Source organism: Macrobrachium nipponense, chromosome 17 (genome assembly GCF_015104395.2).
Source record: "Macrobrachium nipponense isolate FS-2020 chromosome 17, ASM1510439v2, whole genome shotgun sequence".
Classification (NCBI taxonomy): Eukaryota; Metazoa; Arthropoda; class Malacostraca; order Decapoda; family Palaemonidae; genus Macrobrachium; species Macrobrachium nipponense.
In genome coordinates this window covers 3,310,951-3,332,914 of record NC_087210.1, presented here as the reverse complement: position 1 = coordinate 3,332,914, position 21,964 = coordinate 3,310,951, and the positions used below count along the sequence as shown (strand labels likewise).

The window sequence follows — 21,964 nt, the reverse complement described above, 5'->3', positions numbered from 1 at the left end:
TAGTCACACACACACGTGAAGGTGACCTTCAGAGAACAAGAGTTCCTGTGCAAAAAAATATAAAAACAAAAATAAAAAACTAAAAATTCCAAACACAATAACAGTGTTAAGAGGATGACGGATCGCAAAATATCAGACTCACTTGAATTCCATTTCCTTGTCCAAAGAACGAACTCCGTTGGCCAAGTATCGGCAGGAGGTGACAACTCGAGCAGAAGAAGAAAGAAAGAATAAAGAAGAAGAAGAAGAAGAAGAAGAAGAAGAAGAAGAAGAAGAAGAAGAAAAAGAAGAAAGTGGGCGAAATGTCACCGCGCTAAACCATTAAAACTTCAAAACGGACTACGAGGAGAAAATGATTTCGAAGGCGAAGGTTACAATAAGAGGAAACAACCAGAATCGAAACTGCCTTGATGACTCATTCGGGTCAACTCAACTTAGCAGTTTCCACGGTTGATGAAGGATATGAAAAAAAGACTAAGGCGTGATCCGACCTCCAGCTCACTCGGGATGCGTGCAAGATTTTCCCCTCGAGCATAAGTTGCAAACATTATATTCCTCACGTAAATTAAAACGTGCTAAAATCCACGGTCAAATAGAGCCTTCTTTCACCAACGAAAATTAAAATAAATACGCTATATATATTTTATCAGAAACAATTTTCATGTACTGTTCAACATGCCCATTATTAACTTTATTACATCTTTCTTTCCAATAAGTAAATTATAAATATCCTATCATAAAATTCCTGCATCTTTAACTCAAAACGAAAAACACCTTTTTCAGAACTTTTTTTAGGCTCTTCCATTGGCCTTTCTTACCCCACCCTAACCGCCCCCCAACCAGAACAACAACAACAACAACAAAGTAGTTTGTAGGCTTACTCCCAAAGTAAGCGAAAATATTAACACAGGAACAATAGTTAAAGCCGCTAAGTATTTGAGAAATTATCGGTCATCGCAGTAATCCCTCTTAATGGGAACTATGGAATTACGTCGTCACCAAAAACCAGTATATACTAACCCTGAACTTTACTACATTTAGTTGTCACAGGGTACAACATTAATATAGGTCACTGACAAGGTCGCATAAATATTTGAGAAAAAACATTTGCCTTTCTTTAAACAAGTTTAAATGCGGATATTTTATTATACAGGTTGTCCATAAAGTCCCAGTACCGTTACAAGTGTTTATGGCTTGTAATGGTGTTGGGACTTTATGGACATCCTGTACGATAAAAATAATGGTCACTTTCGATGATATGCACCCCAGTCCTATCAACTTTAACTCTCTGTTGTATTTCTGCTGCATTGTCCCCGAGACTGACAGTGTGTCATGCAATTCCCAATTAAAATTTCCTTGCCTATCACTGCATACACACAGCAATTAATAAAGGCAATAAAAAACCAGACTAGACTCACGAGCAAAACCACACATGAATATATATATATATATATATATATATATATATATATATTATATATATATATATATATATATATATAAGAATATATATATATATATATATATATATATATATATATATATATATATATATATATATATAATAAAAGGAGCCTATAAAAACGGCTCCTTTTATTAGATGGAATTCTGTTGTAACAGAACGTTTATATATATATATATATATATATATATATATATATATATATATATATATATATTATATATATATATGTATATATAGTATGATTATATGTTTATTGATATTTCCCACACAGCAGTTGGTAGACGGCAAAGAGACTGGGCTAGGAATGGAATGCAATATGGAGCTTAGGCCAAAAGCCAGGCGCTGGGACCTATGAGGTCATTCAGCGCCGAAAAAGGAAATTCGAAAGTAGGTATGTTTGGAAGGTGTAACAAGAACACCTCAAGTAATTATTAGGAGAGGTTTGAGGAAAGTCAGATGGAAGAAAGAGAATATGAACGGAGGTACAGTAAAAAAATTGAAAGCAGGTTACAGCTAAGGGCCGAAGGGACGCTGCAAAAGAACATTCAGTAATGCCTACAGTGCACCCCGTGAAGCGCACTGACGACACTATTCCCCACGGGGAGACTGGAATAGAGAGAATGCTATTGGAACAACAGGACTTCTGTTTCTCACTGTTAAACTTGTTCATGGATGGGGTGACTAAAAAAAAATAAAATAAAATATAATAAAATACAATAAAATAAAGTACAAATTAGTGATACGGATGAGGCAGCAAGCGAAGTGTGAAGGTAGAATTTTAACTGACAATATTCATTAAAATCTTTAGTGCTTAAAGTAGCAGTACTTCATCATTAATTTTCTCTTTCCCCTGACAAGCCGAGTTAGCCCTTGCTCTGCCATTTTTCCCTTCTGCCTGGTCGTGCGCAAGTTAACTGATGATTAGAACAGAAAATATCTGCTATATCCACTTCATGAAGGCTTTTTCCTTTGTATTTCACAGCATATAAAGACTTCGGATTACTTACAAAACCTTTTGTAATCTACTTGAATTTTCCAGATCCTCGAATTCTCTTAACATAAAATAAAAACCTACGTAAGTATTGTTTACACAAAACAGTACTTCTTTTGTAACAGTCGGATTGTAAGTCAAAGCTAGCCACATATTGAATGGTGTTGGGGATATGTCACGTTGAGAGACTTGCATACTAGGCCGGGGGACTATGCAGTAAGCTAACCAGTACCTTCCTGCCCATTCTTTGACAATCCAGATGATGCTAAGATCAGCTAGTGCCCAATTGCAGATAAGTCAACAGTTGGGGTCAAGGCAAGGTCAAATATGGACTTTCCTTTAATGAAGTCAGTGATTTGCCACTGAATTACTGGAAGCAGTATCGTAAGTACAAATTCTGTAGGAATTATCAACTGGTCAACTGAGTTCGAGTAGATGTCATTGTCGTATCAACTATAACAATATTTTGCAAAAGTAAGCATGAAGTTCACTTCTGCCACTGTGAACTGCTTTATCATGTAGAAAATGAATTAGGATGAGATATTCTGTTTTCGTATAAGTTTAGGACATCTTTGAATCATTAATTATCTCATCTGTTATTATAAACATTCTGTATATACCATCAACAAAATACAATTTCCTATTTGCTGTTCCTCCTATCAATACAGAATCACACCTCAGAAGCATTTCCTATACCATCTTGCAAGATGAATATTAAAGTACTCAGTTATATTAACTCCAGAATCACACCCCATATGCAATTTCCTATATTTTCCTGCATGATCAATATTCAAGTGCTCAGTCATGTCAATGGACAAATACCTACCAAGCTTTCATCACGAATTGCGTATAACAAGGGACACTCTTTCACTATCCCCAAGTGTTATTTGCTAGTCACTAATGCCCTCTGATTAAACTTCTCACTGCATGGACACGGTTTCATAAAACAGGGTTCTTCTTTCTGAATTTCCCTTTACTTCCTCATGCTTCTTCCTAATGAACACCTTAATATTATTTGGAAGCTTGAATTTCGAGTCAGTTACCTCTGTAGGCTTGTTCCATATGGACAGGGTTCATCTACTGAATAGTAATAACAACAATAATAATAATGTTCTAAGAGGTCCACAGTAATACAAAATTTTGTGACTTCGTGCATACACGAACTCGCAACATTTTTTATTACTGTGGACCTCTTAGAACATTATATACACTCTCGCGATAGAGAGATTTTTCCAAATAATAATAATAATAATAATAATAATAATAATAATAATAATAATGTGTGATCCTAGAAACGGCACACATAGTAAGAAAAGTGATGGACTCCTAAGGAGGCAGGATGCAACCCGGAACCCCACACTATAAATACCACCAGTCGAATTGGAGGACTGTGATAGAGCAAAAAAAAAAAAAAAAAAATAATAATAATAATAATAATAATAATAATAATAATAATAATAATAAGGAGGACTCACCTAAAGCACATTACCAATTAACCCTCACTAATTTTGTAAGATCAGCAGGATAGGAAGTCCTGTTAATTACAGATAACAAATACTTCTTGAGCAATACATGGATATACTGCTCCTGACGAAGCTTCAATGTGCCAGTTTTATCGACGCCAAAACCGCATTATCAAAGCAATCATTATTTTCCTTTCAATATGGAGAGAGTCGAATGAATAGGTAAAACTATTAAGAGAGAAATCCCGTGGAAAAATAAGCAGAGAGATCACTTCCAGGCTATTCAAGTCCCAGAAACATCGTCCAGAGTAGCCTTATCAATGTCTGGTTCATTAAACTTTATACAAGTCACTGTTGCCACCTAAGGCCCCACTCAAACAAGAACAGTGCAAATCCCTTTTAGACTGATCATTCCTCTTTTAGCTTACTCGGGGAGTATGCCTACAAACTACTTTGTTGTTGTTGTTGTTGTTCTAGTTGGGGGTTAGGAAAGCTCTGTGGAAAAGCCCAAGGTCTGAAAAAGGTGTTTCGCGTTGAGTTAAAGATACAGGAATTTTAGGATAGGATACTTATGATTTATTTATCAAAATGAAAACGTAAAAAAATAAATAATGTGCATGTTTTAAACAGTCAAGAAAAATTATTTCCAACAAAATATAGCGTATTGATTTTAATTTTCGTTGGTGAACCAACGCGCTATTTGACTGTAGATTTTAGCAAGCACCTGTTATTAGAGGAGCTTACAAGAATTCAATGGAACGAAGTCTGACAAGATTGAAGAATTCAATCTAACCTGATTGAAAAAAAAAGAGAAACGATCAAGCACTTTACCTTGAAGATCCATGTTCCTGTAATACTTCCCTGTTCTCAAGCAATCAAGCAATCAAGCCAGTTCACAGGTTTCGCTTTGCTTGATTGAGTCATTATTCAATAATTTTGTACAGCTTCCCACTTTAAAACCTTTTGCCAAAGGAATTATTAACCCCAGTTTGCGCTAAAGGACGTGCAATATAATCGTAATTCAAAGATTTCGCTCTTAACATTTTATCTGTAGATTCATCATGCCTACAGCAGTGGTAAAATGTTGTTGTTGTTGTTGTTGCTTTTAAGAGCATCTTCGAAAAGCTTTTGAGTGAGGAACTTTGACCTTCTCAGTCTCTACCATCTCACACTTTGATGCTGAAAAGTTTGTTCTGATTTTGTCCTTACTTGTGTCAAATGCCCCGTTTGAATTTTAGGCTCATTAATCTATATCCATCATATAAACAACCTGATAATCTAATGGGCTCCCATTACACTGCAACACACACCAAAAGTAATCTACCATACAAGACGGAACACATTTAAATGTTCAAAATGAACCTACAATAATCAAAGGACACACCAAAGAACCAGGAGAGTAAGCTCAACTGAAACTCTAGAATCAAAAACTCAAACGCTCACAAACAAAGTAAACATTTCCATAAATATGGCGCTCTTCTGAATAAAACTTGCATCAAGACTTCCTCAAATTTTGTGCTGTTTCAAACGGTAACAACCACAGGGATCTCTCAGGATCCGAGAACATCATTATTTTTATGTTGAAGATATGTACTGAATCGCCCACAGGGTGTTTTATGCAACTAGCAGCTAGTAATTTTTGCTAATGGCGTTTTCAGTGAACCCAAGCTATCATATCTGATGTTCCGTGGATATCATTTGACTTCGTCTTCATAGCATTACTCTGGGATATCAATACATTTTGTCTTTATTATATTATTCAGGGATAGTATTGCATTTCGTCTTCATTGTATTATTGCGGGATGTCATTGCGTTTTCACTGCATTTCGTCTTTATTACATTATTCTGGGATATCATTGCATTTCATCTTTACTACATTATTCTGGGATATCATTGCATTTCGTCTTTATTGCATTATTATGGGATATCACTGCATTTCGTCTTTAGTACATTATTCTGGGATATCATTGCATTATTCTGGGATATCTCTGCATTTCGTCTTTAGTACATTATTCTGGGATATCATTGCATTTCGTCTTGATTACATGATTCCGGGATATCACTGCATTTCGTCTTTATTACATTATTCTGGGATATCATTGCATTTCTTTACTACATTATTCTGGCGTATCATTGCATTTCGTCTTGATTACATTATTCTGGGATATCATTGCATTTCTTTACTACATTATTCTGGCGTATCATTGCATTTCGTCTTTATTACATTATTCTGGGATATTACTGCATTTCGACTTCGTCAGTCACATACGTCAGTCACATAATTCCTGGCCCTGAAAAGTAGATAATACAATACACGACGGTGATGCAAAATAGGAACTTTTATTACTAACATCAGCAGCTGTTTCCCTCAAAACAATGGGACGAAACTTTCGCTGTCACTTTTACTATAGTCTTGATTCTGCGGTTCGTGCGTGTTACTCGTTTCAAAATGCCTCCTATTCTTATTCCGTTGAGGTTCAATGACATCAGACTCAGTACACCAGATCTTTAGTATTCTCTACTACAAAACTTTGGAAAAAAAAAAAGCATATATCTTACTTTAACCAGACCACTGAGCCGATTAACAGCTCTCCTAAGGCTGGCCTGAAGGATTAGATACTTTTACGTGGCTGGGGACCAATTGGTTAACTAGCAACGGGACCTCCTACAGCTTAGTGTGGGATCCGAAACACTTTATATCGAAAAATGATACTCCTCTGACTCACAAAACTATGAAACTATCTTCCTGGCAATGTTATGGAGGCAGAGTCTACATGTACACCTTCATGTAACAAATTTATGCGCTCTGGTTTATTTTCAATTACGTCTCAGCAAATATTCAGTTACAGATCATTGTATTCACGTGCTTATTATACTCACAATATATTTACCTACATTTCTCTTCTCTGGTTATTTCGTTGCCATGCATATGAGTACTCAGGGATTTATTTTTTAACAATTTCGTTGTAATTTCAGATCGTTCCAATGAATGGGTGGTCCTTATGAATATATTTGTGTCTTCTAATACTATACATCGGTGCTTCGTCAATGGCTTGGAAATAGAGTCGAAACCGGTCAGGAACTAACCCCCGTCTCTTATTTTTCGCCTGTGGATACACACACACACACACACACACACACACACACACACACACATATATATATAATCTAATGATATATATTAATATCTATATATATATAATATATATATATATATACTATGTATATATATATGTATATATATATATATATACGTATATATATTACCACACGGTACCAGAAAAATAAGAGACGGGGTGTAGGTCCTGGCCGGTTTCGACTTTATTTCCAAGCCATTGACGAAGCACTGATGCATAGTATTAGAAGTCATAAATATCAAGTACTACACACAGAAAGAGAGAGAGAGAGAGAGAGAGAGAGAGAGTGAGTAATGACATCTGTTTCAATTCTCTTCTGTGACTACTACGCCATTATAAACACAAGACCTGACACGTCAACAGTCCAGATAGTAGAACACGACAACGAAAATAAACTCGTACGAGAGAGAGAGAGAGAGAGAGAGAGAGAGAGAGATCAGTTTCGTTACATAAACAAGAAAAGAAGCCAAACACGCCATCCATTAATCTAGATTTTATCCTTTCCTCGCGACTTTGTGGGCAGGGTGTCGAGTTCCTCTCTCCTCTCTCTCTCTCTCTCTCTCTCTGATTGTACGAGAGATCACCTTTCGAGACACATGACGAAACCATCCAGGTCCTTGGGGGGTAGGGGTTGGGGGTGGGGGGGCTTCCTGCACCACCAAATATCGAATACTGGAAACCTCTACCACTATTGGCAGCAGTAGCACTGGAAGAGCTCGTTTTAGCCTCTTAAGTTCAGGGTGGTAAAAATTTGAAAAAAAAAAATTTCTGTGGTATCGACCTTTTCGTCCTTTTGGGGCGTGTTCAGTTCGGACAGAGCGCAATCACAAAATTTCTCAGGTAGAATAAAATATGAACTTAAAACTGGATAATAAAGGACATTTGTAGCTTCATGCATGTATATGAATCACGGTGATGTGATAAGAATTCATAACATGGCTAACGTGCGGCAAACGTTCGACTTGGTTAACATTGTAGAAAGGGTTGGATATCGGGAGAATAAGTTTCTGGGTCACTAATGTCCTTATTTAAATGGAAAATAAGATTCTGGGTCTTTGATACCTTTATCTAAAAGCAATATGGATACCTACGTCAACAATTTCAGGTTTTCGAGTTATCTGATTACAAGCATGTGCTGAATCAAAATCACAAGAGAAAAAAAAACATGTATGAAAATTACAAGAAAAAAAGCATGTCTCTAATCCAAATTCCAAGAGAAAAAAAACCATGTCTCTAGTCAAAATTACAAGAGAAAAAAAGGCATGTCTTGAATCAAAATCACAAGAGAAAATAAACATGTATCAAAATTACAAGAAAAAAAAGCATGTCTTGAATCAAAATTCCAAGAGAAAAAAAAAGCATGTCTCTAATCAAAATTACAAGAGAAAAAAAACATGTCTTGAATCAAAATTACAAGAGAAAAAGCATGTCTCTAATCAAAATTACCAGAGATAAAGAAAGAATGTCTTGAATCAAAATTACAAAAGAAAAATATAAAGTCTTTAAGAGATCTCACAAGATGAAATACTTAAACAAGTCGAATAAGTGTCAGAATGTGTTTACAAAGCGAGTGTATATTTCTGAAGGTGTAAAAAATCGTTAAAATGCAAATTTTCTCTGGTAAATTCGACTTATCTTCAAAGAAACGATAAACCATCTCGTATTTAAGATGGAAACTTATATATCACAATTTCTAAAACAGACTTCCTCCATTAATTCTAGTCACAGATTCAGGGAATAATAGGCTAAAGAAATTTAATTCTCACTTAAGTGGCGAGATAACGTACCGATATATCGGAGGTGTCATTCAGTGCCAAGTGGCATGACCTGACCATCATGCAATTACCCAGACCATCATCACCAGACACAGCTTTTCTCCACCTCACATAATTCATTGTATTTATGTTTCATAAATTTCAAAAGACCATCCAGCGCTAGAAGGAAAGAACATGAGTAACTAAAACCGAAATACCTATAAAATATCTAACTTAAAAATAGCGAAAAGGTTCCAGCATTAGTAATATAAATAGCAAAAGAAATTATTTAATATTCTCTAGTATCCAAGATTTCCAGACGTCCATCATGACGGCGTAGGTAAGAAGAATTATATAAGCTATATCTGACCATTTATACAAAGTGCATCCAAGCGCATATTCCATGCGAGCACAGCAATTGCTCGGGGTATTCTTGTACAACGACCCTCAACCATTTCCGCTGAACGTTTTTAAAGATAAACTTGCATAGCGCTGTACATTGAAAACCGCCAGAACTACATCTTCCAACACTTCAAAGACAGACAGGAGTCGATACCTCAAGCAAAAGAAGGATTTTGATTCCATACAAAATACCAGCATTCTGCTGCTTTGGTAAACTACTTGCATCTACATATAAGCCTATGGGCAGGTACTCTTTAATCTCTCTCTCTCTCTCCCGCACAATAATCGATACCTGGGAGAGTGAGCCCACCACAATCATTTCTGGATTTTCCTTGCAATATCTTCAACTGCTTTGCGACCACTGCATACATCGCTCTGTCGCCCGTTCACAGGGAAACGACGAGAAAAAGAGAGAGAGAGAGGAAGAGACCAAGGAGGATGAGAAAACAGTACCGTTATTTTTCAGCTTCCTACAATTCTATGAGTATTACTTCAGGCGTTGCTTCCAGCGGTTGCTCGCTGCTCACACCCCGTCGAGTTGCGAACTTAATCAACAAAGCACCATGTTTTGTGGAGGTAATTTCTTTATGAGTTCCGGAGGGTGATGTGATCTCCGTTTAATACGACAGTCGCAAATATATAAAACAATCTTGGCTTGGTTTGTTTGGAGTGCGTGAACGTACACACACACACACACACACACACACACACACACACACACACACACACACACACATATATATATATATATATATATATATATATATATATATATATATATATACAACACACACACACACACGAGACCTGACGATGGTCCCCCCAATAAACAGAGACGACTGACTGGTCGGACCCTTTCCCTAAAATATCGATTGTGACCCTCCCTGTTTAGCTAAGCAATGAAACTAGGTTAAATTTGTAGGGTCACATCCAAGTTACAGAAGGGCAAAAAATTGCCAAAAAAAAGTAATTTTGTCGAAAAATTATTTTTTCCTATATACAAACCTAGGTTGTCTAACAAAAGGATATCCGCGGGAACGCGCCGCCGCTACCGCATACAAAGAGTTCAAACTTGAATCGCTGTTACTGGGTCTGGGGTAACTGCGCGGGGTGAGCCCGGGCCAGCTTGGGTAGGTCATTGTGATACCATTCTTTGAGCCGTTAGAATACTTAGTCTAAACAGACACACTCTTCAAAAGGGGGGCCATAACTCAATGAGGGGTGGATGAGGAGGGCCATTAATCTGTTAGACAACCTAGGTTTGTATATAGGAAAAAATAATTTTTCGACAAAATTACTTTTGTTCCGACTAAGTACAAACCGTCGGTTGTCTAACAAAAGGAAAAAATTGCCTTGAGAATCCTAAGACTTTAACCCCCCTCTGGAACGATTATCAACTTCTTCCTTCTTCCTATCTCAAGGAGTAAAAGTACAAGTATCTGAAACGGGGCATATTTACTCTGGAAGCCTGACTTGATAGACTAATAAAATTCACTACGAAGCTGAGGAAGAGAATTAAAGTGTACTTTATGTTCTTAGAGAGGAGAATCAAAGTGTCCTATATTTTCTTAGGAACATGAGCTCACGACAGAGCAAGGTTGGCTTAATCCAGATAGATAAGGCTCTAGAGATCATTCTCAAATTCTCAAGAAGTATAGCCTTCCGCAAAAGACAAGGCGTGTAAAAAAAATAAAAGTAATAAAATACTCAGAGAACACATATTATATGGCATTGAAGCAAATGAATCACTTGTATATAAAAGTTGCAAGCGCAAATAATAATACAATAATGAAAATAATAAGTAAACACAAGTAAAAACAGTTCGTGCCATAAACCGTACAAACCTATATCCAAGTCTACAGATGAGTCACACCTACCACAAATAAATTACCATTTTCCACAAAAAAAGAAAAAGAAAAAAAAGAGCTCCACCCTTTTATTTCCTCCTCTCCCAGACCCATACGTACGTAGGCTCTTTGACCCCGCCGAATTCATGCATGACTGCTGCAAGCACAGCATTCTTAACGGTCGGGTGGACAGAAATTTCTCTTTTTGTCTCCGATTAAATCCTGCAAATCGAATACAATTAGCAATCTTCTTTGTTCATGAATACAATAACAATACACACACACACACACACACACACACACACACACATATATATATATATAATATATATATATATATATATATATATATGTATATAATAATATAGAAATTTGTCAATCATACTTAAGGATGCCCCAGACGGTAGAAACATCATAAACAAACCTAACCACTGGGTTAAATAAACAAACGAATCAGTTATTCGGAAATCCTACATAAACAAAATCATTCACAAATCCTATTTCCGTATGTCCTACAACTGCCCTCCCCCCCAATAAACCCGCGCCTAGCAGCACAATGATAAAGTATTTTATAATATAATTATAATATTTCCCCTGCAACCAACGACATGGCCACAGCAGTACAACACGAACAAGCACCACAGAATTCATACCAATTCTCCTTCGATGTACCGGACATAGCAGCGATCAAAACAGAGCTGCTGCATATCCCTAGCAAAAACAATACACCAGCAGCACCATCAGCAGCAGCTGCATCTACAGAGATTTAATTAAAGGGAATATACAAGTTCAGACCCCGGTAGTATAGTGTCACGGGCATATAAACTGATACGATGACAGACAGCTAGCAAGCCAGACCTTTAAACGACAGGAACAAAGGACGAGCGCATAATATCACAAGGTTTGCAGTCTCATTACGGTGATCTGGCCGCCCCAAAAAAAAAAATCAGGATGGGGAAATGTTTAAACTGGGAATTTTGAAGCGTCGAAAAGACTGAAAAAATAAAAAGCGAAACAGTGAAGGTTTCAAGGTCACCACTCGGGTCTGACGAAACTTACATTGAATTATGATTTTTTAATATTCTTTTTTTATATATTTGGGGATGACCCGAATCTTACAAGCATCTGACAGGAGCAATTACTGAATAATAAGAAACCTAAGGAGAGAGAAAGAGAGAGAGAGAGAGAGAGAGAGAGAGAGAGAGAGAGAGAGAGAGAAATATATGCAATTCAGCCTCCAGTTAAAAAGTGAACTTCCCATCCACTTGACGTGAAACTTGAAGAAGACAAGCGACAAAAAATGTCCGTTTGACCGACAGGAAATATAAAACAAGGAGTTCCGTGACTGAATAAAGCGAACAGCCATGGCACCAATGAAGAAGTCATAATAACATTATACGAACGCTCACACGGCTGTAAACCAGAGCTATAGAGGCTGTGTCGTTGTGTGACATACGGTATGCGGAATATTTTTTTTTTTTTCACGTTGGCTTAACCAATGCAAATGCAGCAGTCACGAGCAGGCGGTGGTTCCTTCATTTCCATGTGTATGTATGTGTATATATACATTTATATATATTTTTATAATAACGGCAATTAATATTTCCTTTTTCTTTCAGTTCCCTTCTATAAGAGAGGTCTCACGAGACACGAGTCTCTCTCTCTCTCTATGTATCAGTTCCAAGATCGAAAATCGACGTTAACGTAACAGTCGACTCCTTTCCCCTCTCTCTCTCTCTCTCTCTAACTCTGGAGCGTGGTCGTGTTCGTCACTTCCACTTGACATTCTATTGGAGACATCCGTGTTCGTCAGTCGCACCTGACATTCTACTTAGCACACCCTCCGTGACGTAGTCATAGGCAGCTTCGGAACAGTGCCAGGGAAATCACAGAGCCATTGCTATGCATACTACTACTACTACAGGTGTTCAGTGCCACCTTATATCTCACTAACACAAGAGACGAGAAACTGGACGACTTACCTGTTAATTATTGGGACCTCCTCGATGCAGAGTTCATGTAATGACAGATCTTTTTTACAGAATACTCGTATAAAACAAGATTAATTCACGAAAGAATCAACTTTTTTACAGAGCTTCTCGGCAATGCTTTGTCGGATATTATTATTATTATATCACTAATGATGATGTTGAGGTAACAACCACTATAAGATTCACTTTCTATTATATATTTATAATATATATGTGTGAGAGATATATTACTATATAAAACTTGAAGAAAAAAAACTTTGAAAATAGATGAGTATAAATGAATAATACCCTTCAATATGAACTTGACATTATTTTTTTTTTGTTTTGTTTTTTTTATTAGATATTTATCATAGATTTTATATTCTCATTTATAAACTGAATATATTCTATTCTAGAGAAAAAAAAACTGGGCTCCAAACAATGGAGACTTTTTCTTCTTCAATTGTTTCCCGTCATCGCACAGGTCGGCATCTGATCTAGGAGCGGGGGAGGCATATATATACACAGGATATTGTCTCTCGCCCCCCGAAGGATACCAGGAAAAGGGGGGTGGTGTAGGAGAGCTTACTAGGGTAGGAGGGTACGCAGCAGCAGTTGGGGGTGGGGTGGGGGGGAAAGGGGGCTTTCCGAAATCCCCTAAAAAGCACCACCACACACACACAGACACACACAGGCGAGACCCAACGCGAACGACAGGGAGGGAGTTTTCGTTATCAGAATGTATATACGTATAGTACTACTCTTCCAGGGGTGCGAGCGAGATGGCGCACACGGCGGACCACAACAAGAGAGAGAAGAAGACTGTCTGGTCTGGCCTGGCCTTCTGTTTCGTTATTGATTCTGCTGCCTGCTGCTACTGCTGCTGCCTGGGACCCGACCGAGCCCGTCCTTCCGTTCGTCCGACCAGCCAGTCGCCAAAGCTCCTCCTCCTCTTCCTCTAGTCTTCGGCGACGGTTTCCCCTGCCGGCCGCTAGGTGGCTCCTCTCTGACTCGGCTCGGAAGAGGGAAACGCACGCATGCACGGTCTCACGCCCGCACCAGCAGCAGCGAACAGTTTCGTCATAAATTTCGGCGCCTGATCTCGTTGGGCGTTTTACGGCCAAATATGGAGATACGTAGGACTGAAGGAGCGATTAGAAACGTGGTATACCATTCAGTCGACGCGTTGAGGGGCACTCGGCAAATTCACGGGCGCTAATTCGACACTAAGAGGCACATTTCGCGAGTGTGAGGAGGAAGAAGAAGAAGAAGGGAGAGACGGGAGGGGGAATGACGCATGGATTTGCTCAGCTGTTTCTCCCTCCATCCCTCCCTTCCTTCCTTCCTCCCTCCTCCCTTCCCACCAACACCCAAAGAGAATGACTTTCAGATTTCGATTTTTTCACGTCATTCCAGGCATTTACGCGCGTTCGAAAAAGCGTAAAACTCAGAGAAACGGTCGCACGCCGAGGACGCTGCTACAGAGAGGGGAACGCAGAACAATCTTCTGGTGTTTAAAACTGCAGTAGTAGTAGTAGTAGACTTGGCTCCAGCAGACATATCCATGAGTGCATGCCGTCTGCATTCCCCAGCACGTTATATAGTCTGCTGCTGTCTCGCTGTCTAGGTTGACCAAGAATTTACTTGGCTGGTTCCCTGAAGAATAAAATTGTTACCATAATGCTATAGCAAGGGCTACTATCATACGTATACCTTTCTATATACATCAATATTTCCTTCCATGATGTTCTACCTAATTCTGGAAAATCAGCTTCCATACATCAATATCCCCTTCCATGATAATCTACCCAATTCTGGAAAATCTGGAAGCATAAAGCAAGCAAGGGCTACTATTATATGTACAGCTTCCATATACCAATATTTTCTTCCACGATGTTCTACCGAATTCTGGAAAATCTGGAACTGACTTCAGAGGCCCTGGATGGTGTCATTCTACATCGCAAGCAAAACTGCTACAACTGCTTCCTACGTGGCAATTCCCAATCGAACACCATTCCCGCTTCCAGGCTCAATCTGGAATGCTTGCTTGCCTGCTTGGCGTGGCTGACAGCCTGCCAACTAAGAGTATGACGTAGAGAATGCATCAGCAGCAGGAAAGAAAGAACAGTCAGTATTATTCATTTCCTCGCCCCTACATTTCTTATGATTTCCACGCCAATGGCTAACGCCTTCCCCCCAGCCCCCCACACCTCCCCCGCCCGCCTTTTCCAGTTCTGAGCATTGGTTTTGTAGATTGCCAGCTGGCTTTGATTAGCTTTGTTTTTTTTTTCTCTTTTTTTTTTCATAACGAAGGTATTCGTTTTCCGTCCCGATGTCTTTAAAGGGATCTCGTAATGAAACGTGTATTTCAGAAACGTAAGTCATTACAGAAATATCCGCTTTGGGGCAGCCATAGCCGGGCCACCCCCCCCCCCCCCCCCCCCCGCAAAAAAAAAAAACAAAAAAAAACTCAATCCACCATTTTTATTAGAATCGAGAATTTTGAACTTATAACTCCTTAAATGCCTCTATCAGCTGTAAGGAACCCGTCTTCGCTAATGACGAAAGGAGCCTAGCCCCCCGGACCTCCGGGGAGGGAGGGGGGAGAGGGGGGAGGAGGAGGAGGAAGGTTTGGTCGACTCGACACACACGTAGCAGCAGCAGCAGCAGCAGCTTCCCAACTCTCGAGAAATCAACAGGTATATGCGACAGGTATGCGCATGGCCAAGTCAGTTCTTATTCTTTGCGAGGAGAGAAATAATGTTTTTACGAAAGCCGCGATGAGCCTGAGGCGATAGGAGAACAGGGCGGCCGTGACAAGAACAATAAAGACGTGTGTATCGTTTCGCAATGTGCTGGACAATGGTAAAAGCACTGCGGAACACATGTGGTGAAATACGAACAAAAGACCCATGGGGAAAAGTGGACAAAGCAGATGGAATCAAAAACACATACGCTAACGATGGACTTACAGAGATAAACCGATGATGCAAAATGGGGGTGACTCTTTAAACATATTACCCCTAAAATACTGATATTGCAACTGGAGTAAGGTCATTCACCACTGAAAATAATCTAGAAAGAATTTTTCAGAAGAGGCTGGCTAATAAGATGAAAGAGAGGGAATATGAACTGAGGTACAGTAAAAAGAATCAAAGGCGTCGAATGGACACTGCAAGGAACAGAAACTAATGCCCACAGTGTGCCGTGTGATATGCCCTGACGGCACTGCTTAACACGGGTTGAAAATATAGGAAAAAATATTCACAACTGTATTAAATATTTATACATTGTAAATGAGCTAAACTGGAGAAATCGTAAACAATACAATTTCACACGATTTTATACCTTTAAACGAAAGTGGAGCCCTTTTGAAAAGTGAACATAATTCCAAGCATGAAGTGACGTGACTTATAACTGATTGCAACAGAGGTAAGGATCACAAATGTGCAGCCATCAACGAGAGAGAGAGAGAGAGTCTCATATTATCTTTATTTCCCTGTATTTTAGAAGAAATACAGGGAAAGGAGAGAGAGAGAGAGAGAGAACGCCTTAAATTACCATTATTCGTCTGTATATTTCTTAAGTTTCTACCGGCGACTTCAAATATATACAGAGAGAGAGAGAGAGAGAGAGGAGATCTTTCGATTTGTATGTACGTTGGTCACGTGTGCTTGTTGCTTGCGAGGAGCAGACCCGCACGTGAGCAATAAGTCATGCAAACGGGGTGGGGGTGGAGAGAGAGAGAGAGAGAGAGAGAGAGAGAGAGAGAGAGAGAGAGAGAGAGTCTATATTGACTGTTTCGGGGGCCCAAGTTTAAATTCGTGGATGTAACCAGATGAGGCCGCCCAGTGTGACGAACTGGTGAATAGCTCATTATTTAGACTACTTATAGAAAACTAGTCAAAACAAGATCCTTCGGCACAATCGAGTTTTCTGTACAGCCGCCACAGCGCGTAATCAAGACAACTGGAAATAGATCTATCTTTCAGTGGTCCCAGTGTAAATGCCGTGTGCGCCACGGCCCATAAAAACTTTAACGACAGCCTAGTGGTGGCCTATTCTATATCGTTGCCAGAAGCATGAGTATGGCTAAATTTAACGTTATATAAAACAAAACCTACTGAGGCTAGAGGGCTGCAATTTTGTATATTTAATGATTGGAGGGTGAATGATCAACATACTAATTTGCAGCCATCTAGCCTTTGCAGTTTTTAATATCTGAGGGCGGACGGACAGACAAACCCGGCACAATAGTTGCCTCTAACGGAAAACTAAAATATACTCAACTTTTCGCTTGCGTATAACATTAAAATATTATCAGATACTAAACTGGAAACTTTGCATGATTAAAATTGCCTACAGTATTACGAAAAAACACCTTAGACTATAGTATATTCACATCAACCGTGCATTTGATGCCTAGGCCAGTCCCTCACGACGCTCCTGATTGGCTATTGATAAGCCAATCACAGGACTGGAACTCTGTCTCTCTCGAGAGTTCACATAGGCAGGATGTATGTTCCACCTCTCCTCAAGGATACTTTTGAAAGACGTATCCATCAGGAGAGGTGGAACATAGATCCTACCCATGTGAACACTTGAGAGACCTGTGATTGGCTTATCAACAGCCAATCAGGAGGGTCGTAAGGGACTGGCCTAGACATCAAATGCACGGCTGATGTGAATCTACTATAGCAACATGTATTGGCATCAGTTTTTGTTGACATGACCTACATTTTCGGCAGAAATGGATGGTGGTTTGCACACACGAACTCCACGAGACCACAGCTACTAAAAGGTGGCCTGTTTGTCTGCGAAGAACATTATCTACGGTGTTTCTGTACCGATAAAACGGCTCCATAAATAATATTTGTACAACCACACAGTTTCGAAAAGACAGTACAATTAAATAAGAAGAATATATAAGGTTAACGTAAGCTGACTCTTCAGTCTAAAGAAACCTCTTTAGGCTGACTGCAAGAAACATATATTTCTTGATTTACCAAACTTTCAGTTATGACGAAATTCGATCTCAAACAGTCTTGGTCTACTCATACAACTGACTCAGTAATTCCCAAAAATATCCAGAAATGATTATTCACGGAAAAGATTATACTTTATCATTCTCAATGAGGTTGTACTTCTCAATAAAGGTCAACCTGTGGTCAGACTACAAGGGGCTATATACTTCTCGACTCAAATTTCGAGTTTTTATGAAATACCAGATTTTAAAAGTATTTTTGGCAGTCTTCAAATATTCTAACCGATATGTCTGTCGTTATGGTAAATAACGTTCCAAATATCCCAAGGACAGACCAGCTAGGAAGACAAAGAAAAAGTATATAAATGTGTGGGCTACTGTATACAGAGAGAGAGAGAGAGAGAGAGAGAGATCAACCTAATATGCGTATAACAACCACAAGACGACAATTAATTAAAACACACACACACACACACACAGAGCTCAACCTAATATACGTATAACAACCACAAGACGACAATTAATTAAAACACAGAGACAGAGAGAGAGAGAGAGAGAGAGGCCCCAACCTATCATATAAACAACTAAGAAACAAAATTACAACGTCTTAATTAATAAAAATTAATTAAATTAAATAAAAATTAAACCTAATATCAACAATCAAGAAATTAAACTGATCGGTTAAATTAATATAAATATCAATATAAAATAACCGAATATCACATCAGACATTAAACCTGAATCGGTAAATTTAATTAAAATTAATTATTTACAAAATATTCGAAAATATCAGAACATTAACTGAATCGGTAAATTAATTATAAATATTACAATATCGATATCAGACATTAAACTGAATCGGTAAATTAATCATAAATACTACAAAGTCGGCCAAACGGAGAGCAAATAACTGTGAATTTATCATCGATGGCGGAATAAAAAGGTATTTGGCATTCATTGTCTACAGCCGTAATGATGGAATTAGTCAAATTTTCATTACATTAAATATCACAATTTCCATTTCAATACATAAACTTAATTTTGGTCCCAATGTCAGCGCAATAACTGATTTTCCCAATAAATTATACTGGTGTGTGTGTGTGTGTGTGTGTGTGTGTGTGAGTGTGTGTGTGTGTGAGAGAGAGAGAGAGAGAGAGAGAGAGAGAACACGTTGCGTAAACAATCTTTTGCTTTGTTCAAAATGGACATAAAAACTGGAAATATATATTCCTAAAAATAGATATGCAGAAATGCATTATTTTTATATAAAGGAGATAAAAAAAAATTTGCATTTCTCACGGAAAACAAACTAAAAACTTAAATGAGCACTATTTGGAGTTACAATAAAGCTTGTTTATTATTTTAATTCAGTTATTATTATTATTATTATTATTATTATTATTATTATTATTATTATTCAGTAGATGTAACCCATTCCTATGGAACAAGCCCACCACAGGGGCCACTGATTTGAAACTCAAACTTCCAAAGAATATGGTCTTCATTTGAGAGAAGTAACTGCGAAAAGAGGAGATTAGTAATTACACACACACACACACACACACATAATGAACACCTCATGAACACCTTAATATTCTTTGGAAACTTGAATTTCAAGTCAGTGGCCCCTTTGGTGTGCTTGTTCCACATATGAATGGGTTTCATCTACTGGATAATAATAATAATAATAATAATAATAATAATAATAATAATAATAATAATAATAATGATGATGATGATGATGATGATGATGATGATGATGATAATAATAATAAAATAATAATAATAATAATAATAATAATAATAATAATAATAATAATAATAATAATAATAATATGTTTTATTAAACATTATTGCTGCACATCAGCTGCAATGATAAAAATTAATGCAGCTGACGCAGCAATATTCTTTAATAAAATATGTTTAAAAGAGGGTTTACTTCCAGCATACAATCATAATAATAATATTAATAATAATAATAATAAAGTTACTAACAGGTATCATCAGCGAAAGGCTATACAACTACCTAGAGGATACAAACACCATCCCCCACCAACAGAAAGGCCGCAGAAGGAAGTGTAGGGGCACAAAAGACCAGCTCCTGATAAACCAAAAGGTAATGAAGAATAGTAAGAGAAGGAAAACCAACCTAAGCATGGCATGGACAGACTATAAGAAAGCCTTCGACATGATACCACACACATGGCTAATAGAATGCCGGAAAATATATGGGGCAGAGGAAAACACCATCAGCTTCCTCAAAAATACAATGCGCAACTGGAATACAATACTTACAAGCTCTGGAGTAAGACTAGCAGAGGTTAATATCAGGAGAGGCATCTTTCAGGGAGACTCACTGTCCCCACTACTCTTCGTAGTAGCCATGATTCCCATGACAAAAGTACTGCAGAAGATGGATGCTGGGTACCAACTCGAGAAAAGAGGCAACAGAATTAACCATCTGATGTTCATGGACGACATCAAGCTGTATGGTAAGAGCATCAAGGAAATAGATACCCTAATCCAGACTGTAAGGATTGTATCTGGGGACATCAGGATGGAGTTTGGAATAGAAAAATGAGCCTTAGTCCACATACAAAAGGGCAAAGTAACACGGATTGAAGGGATAAAGCTACCAGATGGGAGCAACATCAAACACATAGATGAGACGGGATACAAATACCTGGGAATAATGGAAGGAGGGGGTATAAAACACCATGAGATGAAGGACACGATCAGGAAAGAATATATGCAGAGACTCAAGGCGATACTTAAGTCAAAACTCAACGCCGGAAATATGATAAAAGCCATAAACACATGGGCAGTGCCAGTAATCAGATACAGTGCAGGAATAAAGGAATGGACGAAGGCAGAACTCCGCAACATAGGCCAGAAAACTAGGAAACATACGACAATACACAAAGCACTACACCCAAGAGCAAATACGGACAGACTATACAACACGAAAGGAAGGAGGGAGAGGACTGCGTCAACATCGAGAACAGAGCACTGGGGCAATATCTGAAAACCAGTGAAGACGAGTGGCTCAAGAGTGCATGGGAAGAAGGACTGATAAAAGTAGACGAAGACCCAAAAATATACAGACAGGAGAATGACAAGCAGAACAGAGGACTGGCACAACAAACCAATGCACGGACAATACATGAGACAGACTAAAGAACTGGCCAGTGATGACACATGGCAATGGTTACAGATGGGAGAGCTTGAGAAGGAAACCGAAGGAATGATAACAGCGGTAAAAGATCAAACCCTAAGAACTAGATATATCCAAAGAACGATAGATGGAAATAACATCTCTCCCATATGTAGGAAGCCCAATACGAAAAATGAGACCATAAACCATATAGCAAGCGAATGTCCGGCACTTGCACAGAACCAGTACAAAAAGAGGCATGATTCAGTGGAAAAAGCCCTCCACTGGAGCCTGTGCAAGAAACACCAGCTACCTTGCAGTAATATGTGGTACAAACACCAACCTGAAGGAGTGATAGAAAACGATCAGGCAAAGATCCTCTGGGACTATGGTATCAGAACAGATATGGTGATACGTGCAAACAGACCAGACGTGACGTTGATTGACAAAATCAAGAAGAAAGTATCACTCATTGATGTCGCAACGCTATGGGACACCAGAGTTGAAGAGAAAGAGAGGGAAAAAATGGATAAGTATCAAGACCTGAAAATAGAAATAAGAAGGATATGGGATATGCCAGTGGAAATCGTACCCATAATCATAGGAACACTAGGCACGATCCCAAGATCCCTGAAAAAGAATCTGGACTCAGCAAGAAGAGTGTGATCCTAGAAACGGCGCACATAGTAAGAAGAGTGATGGACTCCTAAGGAGGCAGGATGCAACCCGAAACCCCACATTATAAATACCAACCAGTCGAATTGGAGGACTGTGATAAACCAAAAAATAATAAAATA

General features: G+C 38.4%; 1 protein-coding gene across 43 annotated transcripts in view; it reads right to left on the bottom strand.

Annotated features, from left to right (window-relative positions):
* Nucleotides 1-21,964, bottom strand: part of LOC135196123 (titin-like) — an 856,828-nt gene that overhangs the window by 413,415 nt on the left and 421,449 nt on the right. For 2 of the 43 annotated variants that reach the window (XM_064222619.1, XM_064222623.1), the window contains exons 1-2: nucleotides 13,791-14,099; nucleotides 13,042-13,239 (exon numbers count right to left, since the gene is read on the bottom strand). The exons of 36 other annotated variants lie outside the window; for them this stretch is intronic. The gene's annotated coding sequence lies outside the window, so the exon portion shown is untranslated. Of the gene's footprint in view, nucleotides 1-13,041; nucleotides 13,240-13,790; nucleotides 14,100-21,964 lie in introns of those variants that run through there. 5 more of the 43 variants (XM_064222637.1, XM_064222638.1, XM_064222620.1 and 2 more) reach the window with 4 other exon arrangements.